This window comes from Choloepus didactylus, chromosome 7, assembly GCF_015220235.1.
Source record: "Choloepus didactylus isolate mChoDid1 chromosome 7, mChoDid1.pri, whole genome shotgun sequence".
NCBI classification, from domain to species: domain Eukaryota; kingdom Metazoa; phylum Chordata; class Mammalia; order Pilosa; family Megalonychidae; genus Choloepus; species Choloepus didactylus.
The window spans coordinates 77,981,191-78,002,931 of NC_051313.1; the positions used below are offsets into that span (position 1 = coordinate 77,981,191).

The 21,741-nt window shown below is 37.0% G+C and overlaps 1 protein-coding gene across 6 annotated transcripts in view; it reads left to right on the forward strand.

Annotated features, from left to right (window-relative positions):
* The window catches only part of FILIP1 (filamin A interacting protein 1), a 370,688-nt gene that overhangs the window by 201,087 nt on the left and 147,860 nt on the right, over window positions 1-21,741 (forward strand). The window contains exon 2 of one of the 6 annotated variants that reach the window (XM_037843875.1): window positions 18,644-18,814. The exons of the other annotated variants lie outside the window; for them this stretch is intronic. The gene's annotated coding sequence lies outside the window, so the exon portion shown is untranslated. The remainder of the gene's footprint in view (window positions 1-18,643; window positions 18,815-21,741) is intronic. 6 annotated transcript variants of the gene reach the window in all.

The following is a 21,741-nucleotide window of genomic DNA, read 5'->3' on the forward strand; positions in this document are numbered from 1 at the left end:
TTCCCACCTTCCTTCCCTTCCTTCTCTCCCTCCCTCCCTCCTTTCCTTTCTTCCTTTTTTTCTTTCTCTCTCTTTTTCTTTCTTTTTAAATTTCACCTATATCAAACAATCATCTCAAACAATGTCTAGTGCAAAAAAACTCCCTAAGGCTCAAAACTCCCTAATGGAGTTTAAAAATCCAGTTGGGGTGTCAAAATCTCAATGTAAGTAAATACAGACAGAAGTAAGAGACAGGACAACATTGTTTAAGTACTAAATGTGAAGTATAGAAAATACATAATCTAAGATTCTAGTGGGATAGAAGTTGTGGTGGGTTGAGGTGGAGAGAAAATTCTTGAGTTAAGAAGAGGGTTTAAGGACATAAAGCAGAGGATATAAAGCAAAAGAGAGAGCCCCAAAACTCTTCATGAAGTAATCCAAGATGATCAGCTGTTGTGTGCATTAGTTTTGGCTTGAGCGTGATGGAAGGGCTTCTGTGTGATCTATAGCTCTTGCTTGGGGATTATTGTGCCCACTTTATAATGTATGACACTTACCATTGGGAATCAGGGTTTTGGTTATCAATATTCTTTGTCTGTCCTTTTCTCTGTCTGTCCCTTTCTCTCATAATAATATGACCCCTTCATTGCAAATGGTAACATGCTCTAATTTTAAAAAATAAATTTTAATGCAAAATAATACATTGTTCATTCTAGGCTACTTGCAAAATAGAAGCATAAAGAAAAAGATCATGCACAATCTCGCCACCCATAAATAACTGATGAATAGTTTGATATGTATTAAGTTTTGTCTCTATGCAAACTTTTGTATATTAGTATTATACTGAAGATAGTTTTTTTTTTCTAATTCTTATTGTCTTTATAATTTCTCCTCAAATAAATAGACCATGTTTTAATAATTCCTGTATTATTGTTCATCTAAGTTGTTTCCAATGCTTTAGAATTTGGAATCCAGTGCTATTATTAAAACTTTAGTAAAAATCCTTGTCAATAAATTTCTGGTTATATTTTAACAATAAAGTCCCAGAAATTGGTATTATTGGATCACAATGAACAATTTGTCAAATTACTTAGCAAAAAAGAAACGGAGTTTGGGGGGAGGTTGAAGGAAAAAAAAAGGCGGAGCTGTGCATTACCTCAAATTAGCTTACATTTTCTTGAGTATTATATGAGAGTGCTCATCTCACTATATCCTCACCAGAATTTAGTTTTATAACTCTATCTTTGTTAATGATACTTTATTGTTTTGCTGCGAATTTCACTAATTCTCCAAATGCTTTTTTGTTCATGTATGAGGTCAAATATATTTTCATGTTAGATTAGAAGTTTTTCTTCTATGTGAATCGCCTATTGATGCTCTTTGCCTATTTTTCCATCTATTAATGTTTTTTATTGACTTATAAGATCTCTTTATATATTATGATTATTATTGCTATTTAGATTATTATATGAATGATTAATCACTGGTATGTTGATATATTTGTACACAGTACACTTTCAAATAATGTTTCCATTTTGTAATTTGCCTTTCAGTTTTGTTTATAAAGTTTACAACAACAACATTTCAAAGTAGTACCTCAACTTAGACATCATGGCAAAGCTACGGCTTATTCTTTTTGGAATTGTCCTGGAACAGATGGTTCCCTCTCACTCCCTGTTGCCTGACCCTATCTCTGCTGCCCCAACATGGAACAAGAAGTCCAGCAGCATTTGGACTTTTATCACTTCCCAAGTGGTGCAAATTTGACTGCATTATTTATATCAAATAATTCTTGATTTCAAGGGGCACTGTATAAATATTTTATGGTTGAGTGATAAGCCCACCAATGACTTCTTTCATATTAGCAGATATATACTCAGTACTCAGAATTATGTGCTTTCTTAAATCATTTTAAACATTTTAACCTATAGTACTAGGTTCTAACCAGTTATCATATTGTTCCGGGTGAAATTCCAGATTCAACTAATTATTTTGAATGAGTCATAAACACTCATTAATTTAGAGTTTATGTTAGATTTAAGCTGGGAGTTGAAGACATAGTCATTCATTTTGGGGGGTGGTATTAAGAGTAAATGTCTCAGAATTTCTGCCACAGCAATAAAATAAACATCATTATTTTTAGAATTTATTTTCCTCACTGTTCTAGTCCTGTTACAGTTTGATTAGCTTTGCATTTAGCCTGGCCACATAGGCATCTATTTTTAAAAGGGTTTATTTACTCTCTCATTTATATAGTAGTAGCCCACAAGAATTAATCAAGTTTCATTTTTAAACAGTTGAGAGGAAAAATGCCAAATATTTATCCTTGTGACCAGGAGCTCTGACCTATTGGTAGAAGCAGACTGAATGATGTGTTGAGAAGGATCCTGAGAGTGTATTCAGGCCCAATAGCTAATGGATGCCATAACTAATTAATGATGTGGGAGAAGGGTGTGGCAAAATTCATGCCATGTCTTAATCTAGGTTTAAGTAATTTTAATGTAAAATCTAGGTTTAAGTAATTTTAATTTGAAAGTTAAAATAAAAACAGGTTTTCAAATTCATTTAGTGTCCGCTGTGCTGTCTTTGAAGCAAAATTACAAAGACTTTTTTTTCTCATTTATTTAGGAAGGTGTTATTCTATTTTTAGGTATTACTTTCTGTAGAAAAATTTTGAGATTATAATTATTTTCTTTTTTCTGTTAAAAAAAAATCCCAATTAAGAGCTCTGAGGAAATTTCCTTTTCTTCCACATTAATCCCTGGTTTGACTTCTACAAAGACTCAATCTTCAAAGAATAGGAAAAGAGGTCTGATTTGCATTTGTGACAACATCTGGTGTGTGTAGGTTTTTAAATACAATTTGCGTTTAAGATGAAGATTTAGTACATTTAACCTCATCTGGGTATTTAGCTGAAGCATGTTAGAAAGATCCTTCATTATGGTAGAAAAATAAAGATCTTCCCAAAGCTTCTTAACTGTACACCTGGAAAGCAAAAATAACATCAGCTCTTTTTAGTCATCATTGTCTTTCAAAATTCTTAATTCTTTATTCCCTAGACAACTAGCCTCCATCTTTCATTCTGTTGCATGAATGTTTAAATGCATCTCAGTTTGGTAAAGCAAATCTCATGTCTGAAAAGCTGGTGATGGAGAGCACTAATCTCTTCAGCTGGTCCCTGCCCCCTACCACTCCCAGGACTCCCTGAATAGTCTCAACTAAGTAACCCTGACATCACCCAAACCTCTTCTGAGACTTGAAAAATCAGTTCTTGGCTTAAGCTAATGCATAATGTGAGATCAGTTTTCATTGAAAATGCTTCCTGCTAATTAAAAAAACAAAGAAGGAAGATAAACATATATTATAACCAATTTTCAGGGAATTAAGTTTTCTTACTAATGTTTCTTGGAGGAAATAAAAATAATTCTTAAAAAAAACTAACAATCTATTTTTATACATTCATACCCATTTTTCTCCCTACCTACATTCGAACCTCATTTTACCTGAAAATATGTATACATTCTCAATACCATACAAGTTTGTAGACCAGCTATGTTCATGCCAAATTTGTGTCTTAATCATTTCTTTTTAAACTGTGCCTAAAAATCACCTCTGAATAATATGCTACTTTTTTGGAGGCAAGTTGTCTCCCCCCTGAGATTTTTCATTCAAATGATGACTTCATTTGATATGGCACCAATGTGAACCAAGGAAATGAACATGAACATTAAAAAATTGAAAGGGAAGGTGTTTTAAGTCACTGGGAAGACTCTTGATAACAACATTTTAGAAACATCTGCCTCAAGTAGCCAGTCCGGGAAATGTGCCACATCGTGGATAGAGAATCTGACCTCCCAAATTATAGAACTGGTGGAACATGACACAGGGCTTACATTTGCTGGGGAACGTCATCCTTGGCTCAAATTCAATGAAAGATCCATCATCTTCCTAGGTGACATGGGGGCAAACCAGGGTTTAGTCTCCTTTTATTGCCAGGGAGAGATTGATGGTTGTGGCTAGAAACTATGCAAAAGTTGGCAGTTCTAGCTGCCTTGAGCTTTCAGGTTTGTCCAAGTGAAAGTCAAGGGGTGTGAACCCAAGCAAAGGAAATGTTTACCACTAAAGAAGCCACCATGAATTTGAAACCACCGATGTGCATAGTCCCATTCACAGAGAGCATGCCGTTCTATACAGCCACAATCTTCTCTGTGAATGACTGCGAAATTTAGGTTTAGAACATTTACGTTCGGGCTAAACATGCAAGAGGGAAATTGTACCGAGATGGGTAGTGGTTTCATCCAAAGCATTCAATAAAAAAGAAACACAATTATGTCACTGTAGAGAATGTGGGTTTGGGCTCTTTTAGTATAAGAGTAAGTCATACTTTATAATGATCACAGCTGCTAACTACCTCTCCATAGTGGTTAGCAGAGTACATGCCTTTAGCTCTGAAAAGAAAGATTTACATGGTGAATTGTACAAAGGGGCATTTATTCTCATAAGAATCTGACTATATTGATACTTTCAGAAAATGAAAATTTTGCAATTTCTGAAAATTAAGTGATAATTAAAAATCTCCCAATTTTAGTTATAAACTGTAATCTGAAATTAGTCTCCTGTAGTCTGAAATTAGTTTTACTTGTAATCTGAAATTAATTTCTCAAAGCAGTCTGTGGCAGGATTGCCTTCTAAATTTCACAACAAATATATTATGAATACTTGGAATGTTTTGTATTTGTAGGATTCAGCAAAACAACGGTCTTACTATGTTGATGGGATCATATAGTTTGTTGTTAGTGGTTATTATGCACAAACATAAGTACTGCCCAAAGAAGTAAAGAAGAAAGTAAAATGGACTGAAAAGAGAGATGTGCAAAAAATATAATTCAAGTAGGTTTAGCAGTAATGACAAGAACAGTTTTACAACTTTGCAGAATGAAATCTGCAAATATTTAGTCTATAGAAATTCAGCAAGTCTGTTTATTTAATATTTAACAAATTTCTGGGCCTATGATGTGTTTAGGCACTGTATTAGGTGCTGGGAGTAAAAAATATATATATTAAAATTTGGTTCCTGTGTTTGAGAAGCTCACACGTAAGTAAATAAATCTAGTAGCTGCCATAGTTATATGTGAACAATGTTCAGGGAGAGTAAAATGAAAACAGCAGCTAAATTTTCCTGAGGGAACCAGAGAAGAGAAAGTAGTGCTTCAAATGAGACTTGAAGGAAGAGTGGGACTACATGGTAGGAAAATGAGGGAGTCGGGCAGAGGTCTACAGACCTCTAGAGAGTGTTGTGTTCAAGTAACAGCTTGCTTGGCCTTAGTTGTAGCATAGTGTTCATCAAAGAGAAGAACAGAAAGAGTGTAGAGAACTTGACAGGGTCCAATGGGACTGCAGAGTTTATTTTTGGGTATTAGCAAATGACTTAAGAATTTTGAGCGAAGGATTGACGCAAACACACTTTTGTGTTAAAAATATTTATCTGAGAGCCCTGCAGAGTAGGAGCAGAGGGGCTAATGCTCAGAGCAGAGTGGTTATTGCAGTGAGGGGAAGAGAGGGGATTCAGGTGGGGGGCGAAAGTCATACTAAATTGACTACTACCGTTTCCCTCTGACAATTCCATTCCTGTCTTATCTCAGCTTCAACCCTATGCTTGACTGAAAGTCAGTGGAATACACTTTATGCAAGTTCTGATTTTCTTTAAAGTTATAAGTAACTTTTTACACAGTTAAAGGTGAAAGTCCCAATAAAGCAAACACAGAGGGGTATATACATTATTTTATTTCTCTGAAGTTTTGTTAACTAAAGTATTGTTGTACTAGAACTTACAAATATTTTTTCTCTACATATATATGCACACACATGCACACACACAGTAACTACATGTGCAAGTGATATTTAATTTAAAAATGAATCTTTTAAAGTGTTGGTTTATCTGTACCAATTATACACTGGGGACAGGTCCATTTAAATACTGTCATTTAATAAAGCAGTCTAATATATGGTGGGTGTGGCTGAGGATACGAGCTAGTGAGTGAAAAGAGATAGATTGACTAGAGCAAGTTGAAATGGTGAGGATGCCTGTGCAGCAGGGACACCTGTGACAGACTCCTGTGAGGACCTGTGTGGACTCATTTGTGGCTCTCGAATGAATGAGAGGTAAGTCAAACATGAATTCTCTGTTAAATTGGTTATTTGTATTTAAAAAGAATAACCAATGGTAGACTACACACTTGGCAAGTGCAGTAAGTAGGATCAAAGCTTACTGCAAGGCAAATACTAATTGCTGGATTTAACTAGAGAATATATAGAGAATATGAGAACCAGAGGTGCTCAAAGAATGGTTTTCTTTTTTTTTCTAAAGCAGTTTTATTGAGATAAATTCACGTCATACAATCCATCTAAACTGTATAATCAATGTCTTCTAGTATATTCGCAGAGTTGTACTTTTATCACCACAATAAATTTTAGAACATTTTCACCCTTAAGAGGGTTTGCTATGTTATACAGTCCCATGTTTCATCCTCTGGCTTTCCTTCTGGTGACATACACGACCCTAAACTTTCCCTTTCAACCGCAATCACACCCACATATCATTGCTGTTAATTGCACTCACTAAAATGTGCTACCCTCATTTCTATCCATATCCAAATATTTACACTCAATGTCATTAGATATTCTGCACAAGTTAAGCATTAGCTCCCCATTCTCTGCCCTCATTCTATCTTCTGGTGATCTATGTTCTGGATATTACCACCATGAGGTTGCTAGTTATATTTAGCTCATATTCATGAGGTTGTATAATATTTGTCCTTTTGTGTCTGACTTATTTCACTCAAAATACTGTCCTCAAGTTTCATCCCTGTAGTCACATGCATCATGACTTCATTTCTTCTTATAGCTGCATTATCCATTCATTGGTTTATGGACACCCGGGTTGTTTCCATCTTTTGGCAATAGTGAATAATGCTGCTATGAACATTGGTGTGCAAATGTCTTTTTGTGCCCCTGCTTTCAGTTCTTCTGGGTATATAGCAGGATTGCCAGATCATATGGCAGTTCTATACTTAGCTTCCTGAGGAACCACCAAACTATCTTCCATAGCGGCTGTACCATTCCATATTCCCAAGAACAATGATCGAGTGTTCCCATTTCTCCACATACTCTCCAACACTTGCAGTTTTTTGTTTTATTTAATAGTGGCCATTCTAGTAGGTGTGAAATGGTATTTCATTGTAGTTTTGATTTGCATTTCCCTAATAGCTAGTGATGTTGAACATCTATTCATGTGCTTCTTATCCATTTGAATATCCTCTTTGGAAAAATGTCTATTCATGTCTTTTACCAATATTTTAATTGTGTTGTCTTTTCTCACTGAGTTATAGGATCTCTATATATCCTGGATATTAAATACTTTGAGGATATGTGGTTTCCAAATATTTTCTCCCATTGAGTAGCCTGCTTTTCACCCTCTTGAAAAAGTCCTTTGAAGCACAAAAGAATTCAATTTTGAGGATGTCTCATTTATCTGTTTTTAATTTCATTGCTGGTGCTTTGGGTGTAAGGTCTAAGAAACCACCTCCTACCACAAGATCTTGAAGATAATTCCCTACATTTTCTTCTAGGAGTTATATGGTTCTGGCTTTTTATATTTAGGTCTTTGACCCCTTTTGAGTTAATTTTTGTATAAGGCATGAGATAGGGGCCATCTTTTCATTCTTTTGGATATGGATACCAGTTCTCCCAGCATAATTTGTTGGAAGAGACTGCTATGTCCTGGTTGGGTGGACTTTGCAGCCTTGTCAAAAATCAGTTGGCCATAGGTCTGAGGGTCTATTTCTGAACTCTCAGATCAATTCTATTTGTCAGTGTGTCTGTACTAAGCCAATATCATGGTGTTTTGACCACTATAGCTTTGTAATATGCTTTCAAGTCAGTGTTCTGGTTTGCTAATGCTGCCATTATGCAAAATACCAGAAATGGATTGGCTTTTATAAAGGGGGATTATTTGGTTAAAAGTTACACTCTGAAGGCCATAAAAATGTCCAAATGAAGGCATCAACACAAGAATACCTTCACCAAAGGAAGGCCAATGGCATCCAGAAAACCTTTGTTAGCTGGGAAGGCATGTGCCTAGCGTCTGCTGATCCCAGGTTGTATTCCAGCTCCACTCTCAGCTCCTGTGCATTCTTCAAAGTGTCTCTCTTGGCTGCAGCACCCCCTTCTGTTTGTGAACACTTTTATAGGACTCCAGTGATTCAATTAAGACTCATCCTGAATGGGCGGGGTAACACCTCCATGGAAATTATCCAATCAAAGTTCTCACCCACAGCTGATTGAGTCATGTCTCCATGAAAACATTCAATCAAAGGATTCCAACATAATCAACACTAATACATCTGCCCCCACAAGACTGTATCAAAGAGCATGGCATTTGAGGGAACATAATACATCCAAACCGGCACAGTCAGGAAATGAGAGTCCTCCAACTTCATTTTTCTTCTTCAAGATGTTTTTGGCTCTTTGAGGCCCCTTACCCTTCCAAATAGATTTGGTAATTGGCTTATCCAATTCTGCAAAGTAGGCTGTTGGAATGTTGATTTGGATTGCATTGAACTGAAAATCAATTTGGGTAGAATTGACATCTCAACAATATTTAGTCTTCCAATCCATGAACAGGGACTGTCCTTCCATTTATTTAGGTCTTCTTTAATTTCTTTTAGCAATGCGTTGTAGTTTTCTGAATATGGGTCCTTTATATCCTTGGTTACATTTATTCCTAGATACTTGATTTTTTTAGTTGCTATGATAAATGAAATTTTTTTCCTGATTTCCTCCTCATATTGTTTGTTACTAGTGTAACACTACTGATTTTTGTATGTTTGTTTTATATCCCACGACTTTGCTGAACTTGTTTACTAGGTCTGGTGGCTTTTTTTGTCAAGCTTTCAGGAATTTTAGGTATAGGACCACATCATCTACAAACAGTGAAAGTTTTCCTTCTTCCTTTCTGATTTGTATACCTTTTATTTCTTTTCCTTGCCTAATTGCTCTAGCTAGAACTTGTAGCACAAAGTTGTATAATAGATGACAATGGACATCCATCCTTATCTTGTTCCAGATCTTAGAAGGAAAGCATTCAGTCTTTCACTGTTGAGTATGATGTTGTCTGTGAGTTTTTCAAAAATGCCCTTTATCGTGTTGAGGAAGTTTCCTTTTATTTCTATTTTTTGAAGTATTTTTATCAAGGGATGCTGGATTTTGTCAAATGCCTTTTCTGTGTTAATCAAGATGATCATGTGGTTCTTTTGCTTTGATTTGTTAATGTGGTGTATTACATTAATTGATATTCTTGTGTTGAACCACCCTTGCATGCCTGGAATAAAACCCACTTGATCATGGTATTTAATTCTTTTAGTGTGCTGCTGGATTTGATTTGAAAGTATTTTGTTGAGGATTTTTGCATCTAGAGAGATTGAGCTGTACTTTTCCTTTCTTGTAGTACCTTTATCTGGTTTTGGTACTAGGGTGATGCTAGCTTCATAGAATGAGTTAGATAACATTCCCTCTTCTTCAATTTTTGGAAGAATTTGAGCAGGATTGGTATTAATTCTTTTTGTAATGATTGGCAGAATTTACTGGTGAAGCTTTCTGGTTCTGGGCTTTTCTTTGTTTGGAGATGTTTTCTTTCAATTAGTTGCATCTCACTGGGGAATCCCAACCTGTTTGGGCAAAGTATATTTGAAAATTAGGGCAAATAGTTGATTTTTTAATAGGATGAAAGTCACATTCAGAAGAGAATAAACAGCATGTCAATTTTGAGTTAGATTGGATTGGCCATCATAGAACCATCTTCAAATCCTTATGTTCACCATTATTTCCCCATTTATTAAGCACTTTCTACATGCATGACACTGTGCTAAGAATGCACCATTCATATTTAATTTTATTCCCATGAAGCTCAAGTGGCACTCAGATATTATTATTATCCCCATATTCAGATGAAGTTGAGAGGTTAAATGGCTGTTCTGTGATATGGCTCCCTCCTGAGAATGTTTGAGTTGCGAGAAAATTTGGAGCCAACCTATTTCATCAAAAACTTTGATGCCTATGCTGTGAGACAGGTAACATGACACCAAGAGTCCATGCCTTATCCAAAGTGGACAGCTGCTGTTCAGTTTCAGCATATTATTGCCACATGGAAATGTAGAATAAGTGTTGCCAATCTGTACAATTTTTAAGAGAAATCAGAAATCTCTATTTGGATGTGAAGCTGCCAATTTTTAAGGCATTTATGCTGATCAAACAACTTATGTCCACAAACCAGACGTGGCCAATGGACCTACAGTTTGCAACCTTTAATCAAGTATTTTACAAATGAGACACAGAGAGGTGATGTGAGCTGCCGAATGTCACACAGCAATTCAGTTGTAGAGCTGAGAATCAACATGCAATACATGTTCCTTCCACTTTTCCTTTAAAATTGTGTTTGATTATAAGTTACCAAAACATTTCTTTGAGTTTTTCAAAACGTTTAAAATTGACTGATTTTTAGAATGTATTTTAAAATGGTTTACTTCCTTGCTGCATTCAATTGAAAATTAATAGTGTTAATGCTAGTGCTTTTTGTATAAACATTTATAAATGTTTGCTTTCTTTCTGCTGATTGCTTTAGCTTAATTTTTTAAAGAGCTTCAAACAAACTAATCTGTAGAATAAAATTTCTGAAAAGTAAAGAAAATGTAAGTTTTGACTTTTTTATTTTTGTTCAATGGATGGTTCAGGAGCAGAATTAATTCGAACTGCAAAATTTCTAATATTCTTCATTTTTCATTTGACAAAAAAATTGGATTAATGAGTTAGGGAATCATTTTCCCAAACAATGAAGGAAATTTTCCACTTTATCTCCATAGATCTTTCATTGTGGGTCATAATTATTTAATCATTCTTTAGCTTTATAGCTTAACATTTAAGATTTTCTCCCTTCTTTGGTGAAAAAATGGCCCTTTTGGGGACCCTTTGGTTCTCCATTCATCAGCTTGGGTATCAAGGAATCAGGGGGTATTACACCACTGATATCACTGGCAAGGGGTCTCATGTGTGTGCAGACATTTATGGATTATTGTGGGTGAGTGTTTGGGGAAGGAATGTAAGGGAAATGTGGCTGGAGAAAGGAGCAAGTTTCACCCTTACATCATACCTATTTCTTAAAAGAAGTCAATGGAGTCAAAGCCTAAAGTGTCAAATTGGTGGGTGGTTTTCCCAGTGGGCCCTTAGTGGGCCCTCACCTATATTTCATGGGGTCATGTGATACTTGGTCACAAGAAGCTAACCTTTCCTGCCATTACACTTTGTAGATGGGTCTCAGCATTTCCCTGCCATTGGTCACATGGCTTTTAGTAGTACCAATGTTGTTTAATGTCTATCATAAGCCCACAGTGTAAATTCTCTTTACCTACAACTTCCCCTTCACTTCCTTGTACTGTCACATCCTGGTACTAACCCTAGTTGACATACCATGAAGATGGGGAAAGACAGATGGAATCCTGACTTTTTGGTTCTTAGGATTTTATTGACATGGAGTCCAAGCATTTTAAAAAGGTCAGCTCATACCTTGTAATGTTTATTTGCTTTTCATTTTCATATTTGCCACAATGTATCTTTTTTTTAAAAATACAGTTTTATTGAAATATATTCACATACCATGCAATCATCCATGGTGTACAATCAACTGTTCATAGTACGATCATATAGTTATGCATTCATCACCACAATCTATTTCTGAACATTTTCCTTATATCAGAAAGAATCAGAATAAGAGTAAAAAAAAATAAAAATAAAAAAAGAACACCCAAACCATCCCTCCCATCCCAACTTATTTGTCATTTAGTTTTTATCCCCATTTTTCTACTCATCCATCTATACACTAGATAAAGAGAGTGTGATCTGCAAGGTTTTCACAATCACACTGTCACACCTTGTAATCTACCACAATGCATCTCTAAACTCATTATTTTCAAATGAGTTTAGATTTATGAAAAGTTGCAAAAAAAATCTACAATGTATTTTCAAGCAACTTCTTTTTAAAAACCCAGAAATTATCTCCCTGTCTTATTTATATAGGGTTAATGCAGTTTATTATATATTTTTACCAAGCTAAACTCCTAAGATAATTGACTCCCATATTTATAGGAAAAGCAAACCATTAGAGTAATAATGCATGGTCATGCAAATTTGTATGTCTGTTGAATCAGGTGAATTAGGAGATCTGTGGTGCTTTGCATTCAATAGGTTCCTGAGAAATATCTGTTGACTGGTTTATTAAGGAAAGATTTGCTGATTCACTTCACTCTTTGATCTGGAATCACGTCTCAGCAATGGCCAACGTTTGTACTTTGGTGTTAGGAAAAAAATGTAAGAAATATGCACTAGTTCAAATGTGGTTTCCTCTAACCCAGAGTTTTATTTTTGACAGGGGTCCTTAATAACCTTTCTGGAAGAATATGGCAGTTGCTCTCTAGGATGTGATGCTTAAAAGCTAGTGTTGTGCAAAGATATTTCTCACATCTCTTTAGTATCTTTTTATAAATTGATCTTCCATTTATTTATCTAAATCCTTTCAAATGTGAACTGCTTAACTCATCCCAAGGGGTGAATATATTCCACATCTTGGTTTTGTAGGGTTAAGAATAGCTTATTTTTTATGGTCCTGTGTCTGCTCTCCTTCATATTTTAGGGATGTCTACTTATGTTTGCACATGGTAGTTATTGTTCTGTACTTAAAGAGACAGAGAACATGGGTTTCCACACTTGTGGCCAGATTTTCTTACCATTTCTTTAACCTTTTCTTACAGCTTTTAGTAGCTCAAATTTATTATTATTAACAAGCTGGGGGAAATTGCAATGATGTGAGAGCTCTGTGTTAACAGTGGAGGGTAAGAATTAATGAGATTTGGAGACCTTTCATTAGAGGAGATTTGGGAGAGGATGTGATATTGTCCTATCAAGATGGTCAGCAGCTTGTTTGTAACCTCTGGCTCTGGCAGAGCTCAGCCTTTCCTATTGGAGTCATTAAAAATTTATCTCTTTCTTAACCTTTTAATCACTTTTTGGCTTTCCTGATTTCTCCGTAATTTCTGGGAAATCCTCCATTCTTCTTAATGAGAAGCTCATGAGTAGAAGCAACATTCTAGTAGGGTCTTTATAATTTCTAAGGAGTTTTGAGAGCTTGGCCTACATTCTTTACATTCTTCAATTTATTTGAGCCAGAACTGGGCACCTTTTCCAGGTTTTCAGGTGGAATAACCTGATCAAGTCCATTGCCTCTTCCTGCCTTTTTTTTTTTTTTCTTCTGTAACCAATACAATTATACCATGATATATTGCTCCTGTACTATATGTAAGCATGGTGCCAATTACAGCAGGGGCTACAAAAGTAATTAGATAGTTTAGTTTCTTCCCTCAAGCAGTTTATGATCTTGTGGGATGAAGGAAATGATAAGTACATCAAATCTGTAATATGCAGACAAAAATAAATCTAATTTCTGTTTCCATTTTTATACCTTATTTGGGTTAAATTTATCTAAAGCTTTCTAATCAAGGCCCTGTGGATGAAGGAGGATAGGAAGAGAAAATTAAAGTCCCCTGGGCTGAATACACTCATCAGTTGCCATGAATAGTCTTGTTCCAGAGTATGAAGTCCAGATGTTGAATTTATCCCATAGCTCAGTGAATGACAAAGATTATAATACTCTTTCATAGCCTCACTATTTATATATAACCTATGATAAAGCATTAGCTCTCTTTGACTAAGATTGCCTGCCCAAAAGGATCCATTGGCAGGCATACAACAAAGCACAGCTGGAAGAAGCATATTTTTTCCTTCATAACAGTAAAACTGGTTGCCTTTAGAAGGTCACTGTTCCACACTAACAGAATGTAATAAAGATAATGCAGGAATTGTTACAATGCAACATGGCTAAGACAACCGTTGAACCCAGGGCCTTGTCTCTAAAATCTTTCTCTTTTTTCAGTGACTTAATTCATGAAACCTCATAGTTTACTCCTATGAAAGAGTGAACAGTTAGTGGTCTCCCCCCACTTAGATAGAGATACTGAGGAACAAATCAAGCAGTTAATTTCTTTGAAATGTCCAGTTAGCAATTAATTTCTTTGGAATGCCCAGTTAGTATCTTACCCAACATTATTTTATTTTCTAATGCAATTTTATTGAAATATATTCACATACCATACAATCATCCAAAGTGTACAATCAGTTGTTCACAGTGTCATCACATAGTTACGCATTCATCACCGCAATTTTTTTAACATTTTCAGTACTCCAAAAAATAAGAATAAGAATAAAAATAAAAGTAAAAGTAGAAAAGAACACCCAAAACATCTCATACTCCTTTCCCCCCCTATTATTCATTTGCATTTTGTCCCCCTTTTTTTTACTCATTTGTCCATACACTGGATAAAGGGAGTGTGAGCCACAAGGTTTTCACAATCACACAGCCACACTGTATAAGCTATATAGTTATACAATCATCTTCAAGAATCAAGGATACTGGATTGCAGTTCAACAGTTTCAGGTATTTCCTTCTAGCTATTCTAGTACACTAAAAACTAAAAAGGGATATCTAGATAATACATAACCTCCAGAATGACCTCTTGACTCCATTTGAAACCTCTCAGCCACTGAAACCTTATTTTTTTTCATTTCTCTTCTGCCTTTTGGTCAGAAAGGCTTTCTCAATCCCACGGTGCCAGGTCCAGGCTCATCCCTGGGAGTCATGTCCTACGTAGGGGGGGGGGAGGGCAGTGAGTTTACCAGCTGAGTGGGCTTAGACAGAGACCTTAGCCAACATTATTGATGGCTAATTTTTTGTCCTTGACAACAGTTCTTCCCCAGCTCAAATATGTTCTCAGCAAATCATGAAGGACCCTGACCAATGAGCACTGCTCTGCTGTTCCATTAAAGATGCATTAGAGGCCTTCAAGGTCACCGTTTGTTTGTATATATCTTTGACATCATCTTTTTTGGAGTGTACTGGAGGCAGTTACATCATAGTGAGCACAGAGAGATCCCTGACTGTATCAACACATCAGTAACTGTTACTGAAATACCACAGACAGGCTCTCCCATGAGGTATCTCTGGCCAGGATGATTGCTGAAATGAGGCATGTGAGGAAGATGAGAACACCAATATCCTTAGGAACTAAGCTTTATTTCTAATAAAAGAAAGGAGAACAAGAACAAAACATTGACTTCAGCTAAAAATCCAGCTATTCTTTGCGGAGGCCATTTAAGTGTGTCCATATAAACTCACATATTTTCTCCCTAGCTTATTGTCACGTACTTTAAGAAGACGAATGATTTCTTTCCAATTTTTCCTCCTTCTACATGCTTTTATGTCTACTTTGACACAACCACAGTGCTGTGGACTGAGGCTCAGCTGGTTGGAATGTGCTTCATCCTTGTCAAGCAGACAGAGGGTTAAATAATGGCAAATGATGCCAAGTCTATCTAGTCTATCTGTCTTTCCTAGTCTGCCTTCATAATATCTAACTTAGGAATGCAGGGAAATTTCCCCAGTCTGATTTTGCCTACATGGAAAAGTAAGAGCAGGGAGTAGAGGCCACATCATAACTTGGCCCTTTCTCAGCAGTGAGCTTGAGCCAGCTGGCACCAGCTCGTAGGAGCCAATTGTGCTCATCCCTTCTCAACCTTGTGTTCAGTGACATCATGTTGGTAGCTTGAAACTGGCCATGGTAGGGATATTTACACCATGGAAATCTGTAAATATTACCAGTCAGGGCATTTTGTTTTTCCTTCTGGAGAACTGGCTTACCAGAACATTACAGCCCTTTCTCCTTTTTGACTTATACCCAAAGGATTTCTGCCAGGGTCCAGTAAAACTTCATGAAACCCAACATATTGTGAACACAAGGTGACAACCCAAAATGAGTTAGGAAGAGATATATTCTCTCTGCCTGTGTCAAAATCAAAAGGTAGATTGGGGGTGAGGCCTTGTCTATACTATAATCTCCAAAAGCAAGTCCATACAACTCCATCAAATAAATATCAACATGTGATCAATGTGGGCTTTCTAAGCAAGTGCAGCTACAAGATGATCCCTTGTTCCCACTTCCAACAAAATTAGTTCCCTGAGATTTCTCCTCTCTAGTAGAAATTCAGGAGCTGCCCCTGCTCCCAATTTTGACTTTGGTGCATTCACAATTGCAGTGGGGGCTTTGCAGCAGCAGTGGCTTCTGTGATTCTGTGGCTTCTGAGATCCTAAGGGCTTCAAAAGCATTGAGGATTCTGGCCCAGCTATTGGCTATAGTGCCTGGAAGGTCTGCGTGGTATCTGAGCACTGGGAGTTGAATTCTAGAGGTTCTGCACTTTTTCTGAGATTCTCTTCCTGGGTGGCTTTGCTAACAGCAGCTTTAGTGATGACAGGAGCGGTCACTTGGCAGCAAGGGCAAGAGAGAAGGAAATGCAATGTCCTCTGGGAGTTGTCAGGGCAGCATTCAGAACCACAGTGATTCACCCCCTCACCATTAGGGACTTCTAGAGATAGCTGGGTGAGTGTCTTTGAGGAGAGCCTTGGAGGTTCCCAATGGTGGGTGGCAACAGAGTTTGAGAGGCCATAATTTTACTTCTAGGTTACTTTATTCCAAAGAACATGATTCTAGTTCCCATTCTGTGAAATGTGGAATCTGGATTGTAGACATCATTTAGCTATTAGTTAAACCCCTAACCATAATTTATCCATTTGTTTATGATATGATTTAATATCCTCATCTGAAGAACTGTGAACAAATTTGTAGGGTCCTCTGAATTGCCATTGCACATATGATATAATTTTGTGCTTTGAAAACAAATTGAATACAGAGTACTTTGTCAATTTATTAAAAGATCACATTAAAAATTTACTTTTTGAGCCATTGTTGATAGAAACTATGCTGCCTTGTATAGAGAAGGTACTTAGTAATATTTTTGTTGAATTATCTTTGTGATAGAAATAACAACTCATTTTTAAATAATAAAATTTTAAAAAATGATCTGTTATATGCAACCAATCAGCTAGCTTTGATTTCTCCAGCACCTTCCGTCAGTGACTTATCTCTTCAAGGGGAACAATGTCACTAGTTGTGAGTGTGAGGTCCAAGATAACATAAACCACCTGTAATTCTTTTCTTTACCCAGTGCTTAACCCTTTGTAGTCATTCAATAAGTATATGCTGAATGGAAATAATACAGTAGATCCTGAAAATAATTTCACTGGTAAGTTACAGCAATTCTATCTTCAAATTTACTTTTGAGCAATAAATTTTAAAGTGAAAAAATTTTATTCTAATATTTTCTTTTATTTCAATGATACATTCATATATAGGGTAGGGTTATTTATAAATATACAAGTGACAGAACTATTTAGTAAAAATAGTGGGACTTGAATATATTGGTAAAATCTAACCAGTCTTTCAAATACAGGGTATAATTGGTTTATAATCTAAGTGAATTCTATAGAGAAATAGAAAACCCTCCAGGTTTGTGGCCCTGGCTGAGGTTTTCATTCAAGCAAAATTCAGCTATTTATAATTGTTAGAAGAGAAATTTTATTTTTGCACAACTCACATATGGCAATATCTTCTGCATAAGGTACTGTAAGAGAGATTTCTAAAAAAGTATTCATCTTATCTTCTGAGGTTTTGACTTTTTGATTTTTCTCTTTTATACTCCTTTTTACCCTTCTGCTAGTCTTTGAGTATGTTCTTTTAAAGGACAGAGGGGCGTTTAGGCTTGTTACCTCAGTTAGTCCGGGAGCCCAATGCTCATTCTCTGCCTCTGATAGGTGGCTATGCCCAATGTGTGGGAAAACCCTTTGTTCACAGGCTCCACCACCCCCTCACTCTGGTTTGTCAGCTGCCTGGTTGTCCTTGGACTCAAGTGTCTTAGATGAGAAAATATGGACAACTGAAGGCAAACACATCACCACTTCTGGAAAAGCAATTCTCAATTTGTGTGCTGTGGGTATGAATCATGCTAGTATACTAGAAACAGAGGTGCACAGAAACAAGGGGAAGTAGGGTAAAGCATGCCCTCCCTGGTTACAAATTTGGAAAATATTCACTTTGGGCATTTTTCTTGGATTGAATGACACCCCATGAAAATAAAGTATCCACAAAATTAGAAGGTAGTATTGAGTTACTGGGAAAGTATTTTTTTTCTCATGGCTACATGAGAAACAGACTTTACTATTTACGTACATATTAATTTTTAGACATTAAACATTATAGGAGCAAAGCCAAAATTAAAAATAACCTGTGTTTTTACTTCCTGGATGTGTAACTTTAGAACATTCCTTGACCTACATCTGCCCTTGCTCTTGGTATTTAGTTACCATGGCTACCACCAAGGTTAATTTTTTTTTTTCTGATGTGAAAGTGTAACAGTGCCACATAAAGGGCAAACTGAAGGCTGTACATGCAAATGCAGAGTGTAATTTTATAAGATGCAACTTGCCTGAGTTAACCCAATACATTTTTTGATATACATTATTATTTTGCAGCACCTCCATTTTGAACTTCTTAGTCTCCTAAATTCACCTGAGGCCATCAGACACTATGTGCCTTTGTTTGTATTCTTTTGTCAGCCTGGAAAGAGCTTACTTATCTCCCAGGACCCAGCTGGAGTACCAAGATCTGAGAAATGCTCACTCCTCTAAGATTACACCTGTATTCTAATCTACCTCTCAGCTTGACTCTGCAAGAAAGGAAGATTGGACCGAGGATCAATAGAAGTTGAGACTTATCAGTGGAAAAAGGTGATCTGGGAATTAAGCATGTTGAGAGGGAAGAGGAGAAAAAAAAAGTTCCCAGTTTTCTTCTTGCTCTTTCCTATCCAGAGTTTATTTTATATGGGACAATAGGTGTTTTAGTTTTCTGGGTTGCTCAAGCAAATACTATGCAATGGGTCAGCTTAAACAGTGGGAATTATTAGCTCACAGATTTGAGGCTAAAAGAAAGTCCAAATCAATGCATCATCAAGGTGATGCTTTCTTCCTGAACACTGTGGCATTTTGGTGGGCTGACTGCCAGCTATCCTTGGCCTTTAGCTTATCACAAGACAAAGCACATGATGGCATCTCTGTGTTTCCTTGATGTTCAGCTTCTGGCTGCTTCTTCTATGGCTCTCTCTTTCTCTATATGAATTTCATTCTCTTATAAAGGACTCCATTAATAGGATTAAGACCTAGTGATTGAGGTGGGCAGCACCTTAACTAAAGTAACCTCATCAAAAGGTCCTACTTATAATGGGTCTGCACCAATAAGAATGGATTAATTTTAAGATCATGTTTTTCTGGGGTAGATGCAGCTTCAAAACACCATAATATGTCAGTGGTAAGATTTTTAAAATGTCCTTGCTCTACCTTCAACCCAGCCTCTTAAAAATGACCACCTCTGTTTTGATTTCAATCCGGGATTCACTAGGGTTAATAAGCAAAGGCTCTGAGAAAGGTAGAGTTGGGGTAGTGACCAGTAATTCTTCTATGTGATTTAAATTTAACCAACTTGATTTTTTAACACCATCCTGAGATTCTGGAAAAGTGAGAACTTCAATAGGGTGGGCAAGGGGTCATGTTGGGGCTTAGAGCACATTTCAGGAAACCTCAGGGCTAGGATGGGCCTTTCTTGAACAGCATGAGATCACTGGGATCTCCTTTTTATAATTGCACTGAAAGGCACAGGAGAGAAACGCAGATGGGAAAAACAAGAAAGGTGCTCAGGAAAGAGAGGTGAGGTGGGGCAGAGAAAGGCAGTGGACAGCTTTCCTGCAGAGGACTCCTCTATTGTTCTGTCTTTTGGAAAGCTCCTCATCTGCCTCCTCTCAAAGACAATGCACTGTAATTTCATTGTTGGAAAATCCCAGAGCTCGGGTCACCTCCAGTCCCCACATATGAGTCTTATATCTTGCTTATCTTTTCAAAGCCAAGGCAAGAGTGATGTGATTTAAAGGAAAACTCAAATGGTCCTGAAAGTCCTGTAGTACTTTATAAAACTGTAACCAGTATTATATTTCACGGTTAAGAAATGTAAAATCTGGGCCCAATTCTAATACTTTATTTCTTTACAACTGAATTCGACTTTGCTCTTTAGTTACTCCTCCCCATCTCATTGCAACCTCCCCCCCCCCCATAGTGTAATTTAGTTATTTCCTGTTCAATTCAATTCCGTTGGGGATTTTTTGTTTCAGTTAAATTTGAGATTTGTAAATTAATCCCAGATCAAATGAAAATTCCATTTCAATCTTTCCTTCCCCTCCTACCGAACTCTCCTCCCCCCGTTATTTCAGGGGTATCACACAAACACCATGCCTCAGTGGAGGGTGAGGGAGGGAAGTTTGCTAACATGATTAGTCTTGTTGAAGCAGTGAGTTGGAAACAGGTCAAGTATATGGTTTGGAATGGCTTCCCTGCTGTTGTCAGGACTACATAATTTGCAGGGCCCTGTGTAAAATGAAAATATGGGTCTCCTTGTTCAAAAAAATTTAAGCTTTTCAAGATAGTAGTGGCAGAGCATGAAACTAAGTGTCAGGGCCCTTTTAAGCAGAGGAACTTGTGTGACTGCCCAGGTCATCTGCCCCTGAAATCAGCCCTGCCTGTGTTCTCCGTGGTCAGCACACGGCCTGGTGACGGTAGTGCCCATGGCTCTTCCTGGGGAAGTGACCTTGTCTTTCCTGTTGTCTTGGAACCCCAACATAACTCTCAGTGGTGCTGCAGTTTCCCTGAAGTGTCACTGCATCTGCCATTTAATTCCCAGTTTTGGTGTTCCATCTTGAAGTCCTCTGCCTTGGTGACCCTTCGATTAGCATGCCAGCCATCTCTCCTAGTTACCTTCCATGACCCTGGCTGGGCATTTGGTCACTCCTCTGTCTCCTCCATATGCTTTGTAGGCATTAGTCTCCATCACCTCCTTTATGGAGATAATTGCTGCTAAATCTTTATTGTCTGTCTGTGTATCTATTGTCTGGCATGATTGGTGTCTGTGGGACCCTGCTCTCAAATTTTACCCATGAAAAATTATGCCAGGTCCTTCCACCTCAGATTTGTCAAACTTCAAGGGGGGAGCTCTTTCGTGTTCATGTCCTTGCTCAATTTATCTGGAAGAGAAGCATGACAGCAGACATCATAGCTACTAAACTATCTTTTCCCTCATCTTTTTCTTCTCTTTCATTTTCAGGCATTTTTAGAATTGCTGTAAATTGTGGGAGGGGGTGAGGAGTGGCAGGAACATTTCTCCCAGGTTGAACAAATCATTTGTCAACAGTTTACATCCCCTTGGCAAGCTAAAGTCTAGGGACCAAATCTAACCACACCTATTTGTTTTTGTATTGTCTGTGGCTGTTTTGGTGCTACAACAGCAAAATTGAGTAGCAGTGACAGATGAGATGGCCTGCAAAACCTAAAATATCTGGGCCTTTACAGAAAAAAAATTGTAGGCTCTAGTGCTAGATGCTCACAGTTGAAAGTATAATGTCTTTGTTCCTGGTAGTACTTATAAAGGAGGGTTGAGAAGAGGTGTTTGACCCCAATAGATAATCTGCCACAGATTACTTCTCCTTACATTAATACTGCTACTAAAACTTTCATATACATAAGGAAAGTATAGCAGGCATTATCATTCCATATATATATAGTGGGAGAACAGGCATTATAATCCTTACTGTAAATCCTTACCTGTAAAGTTATGG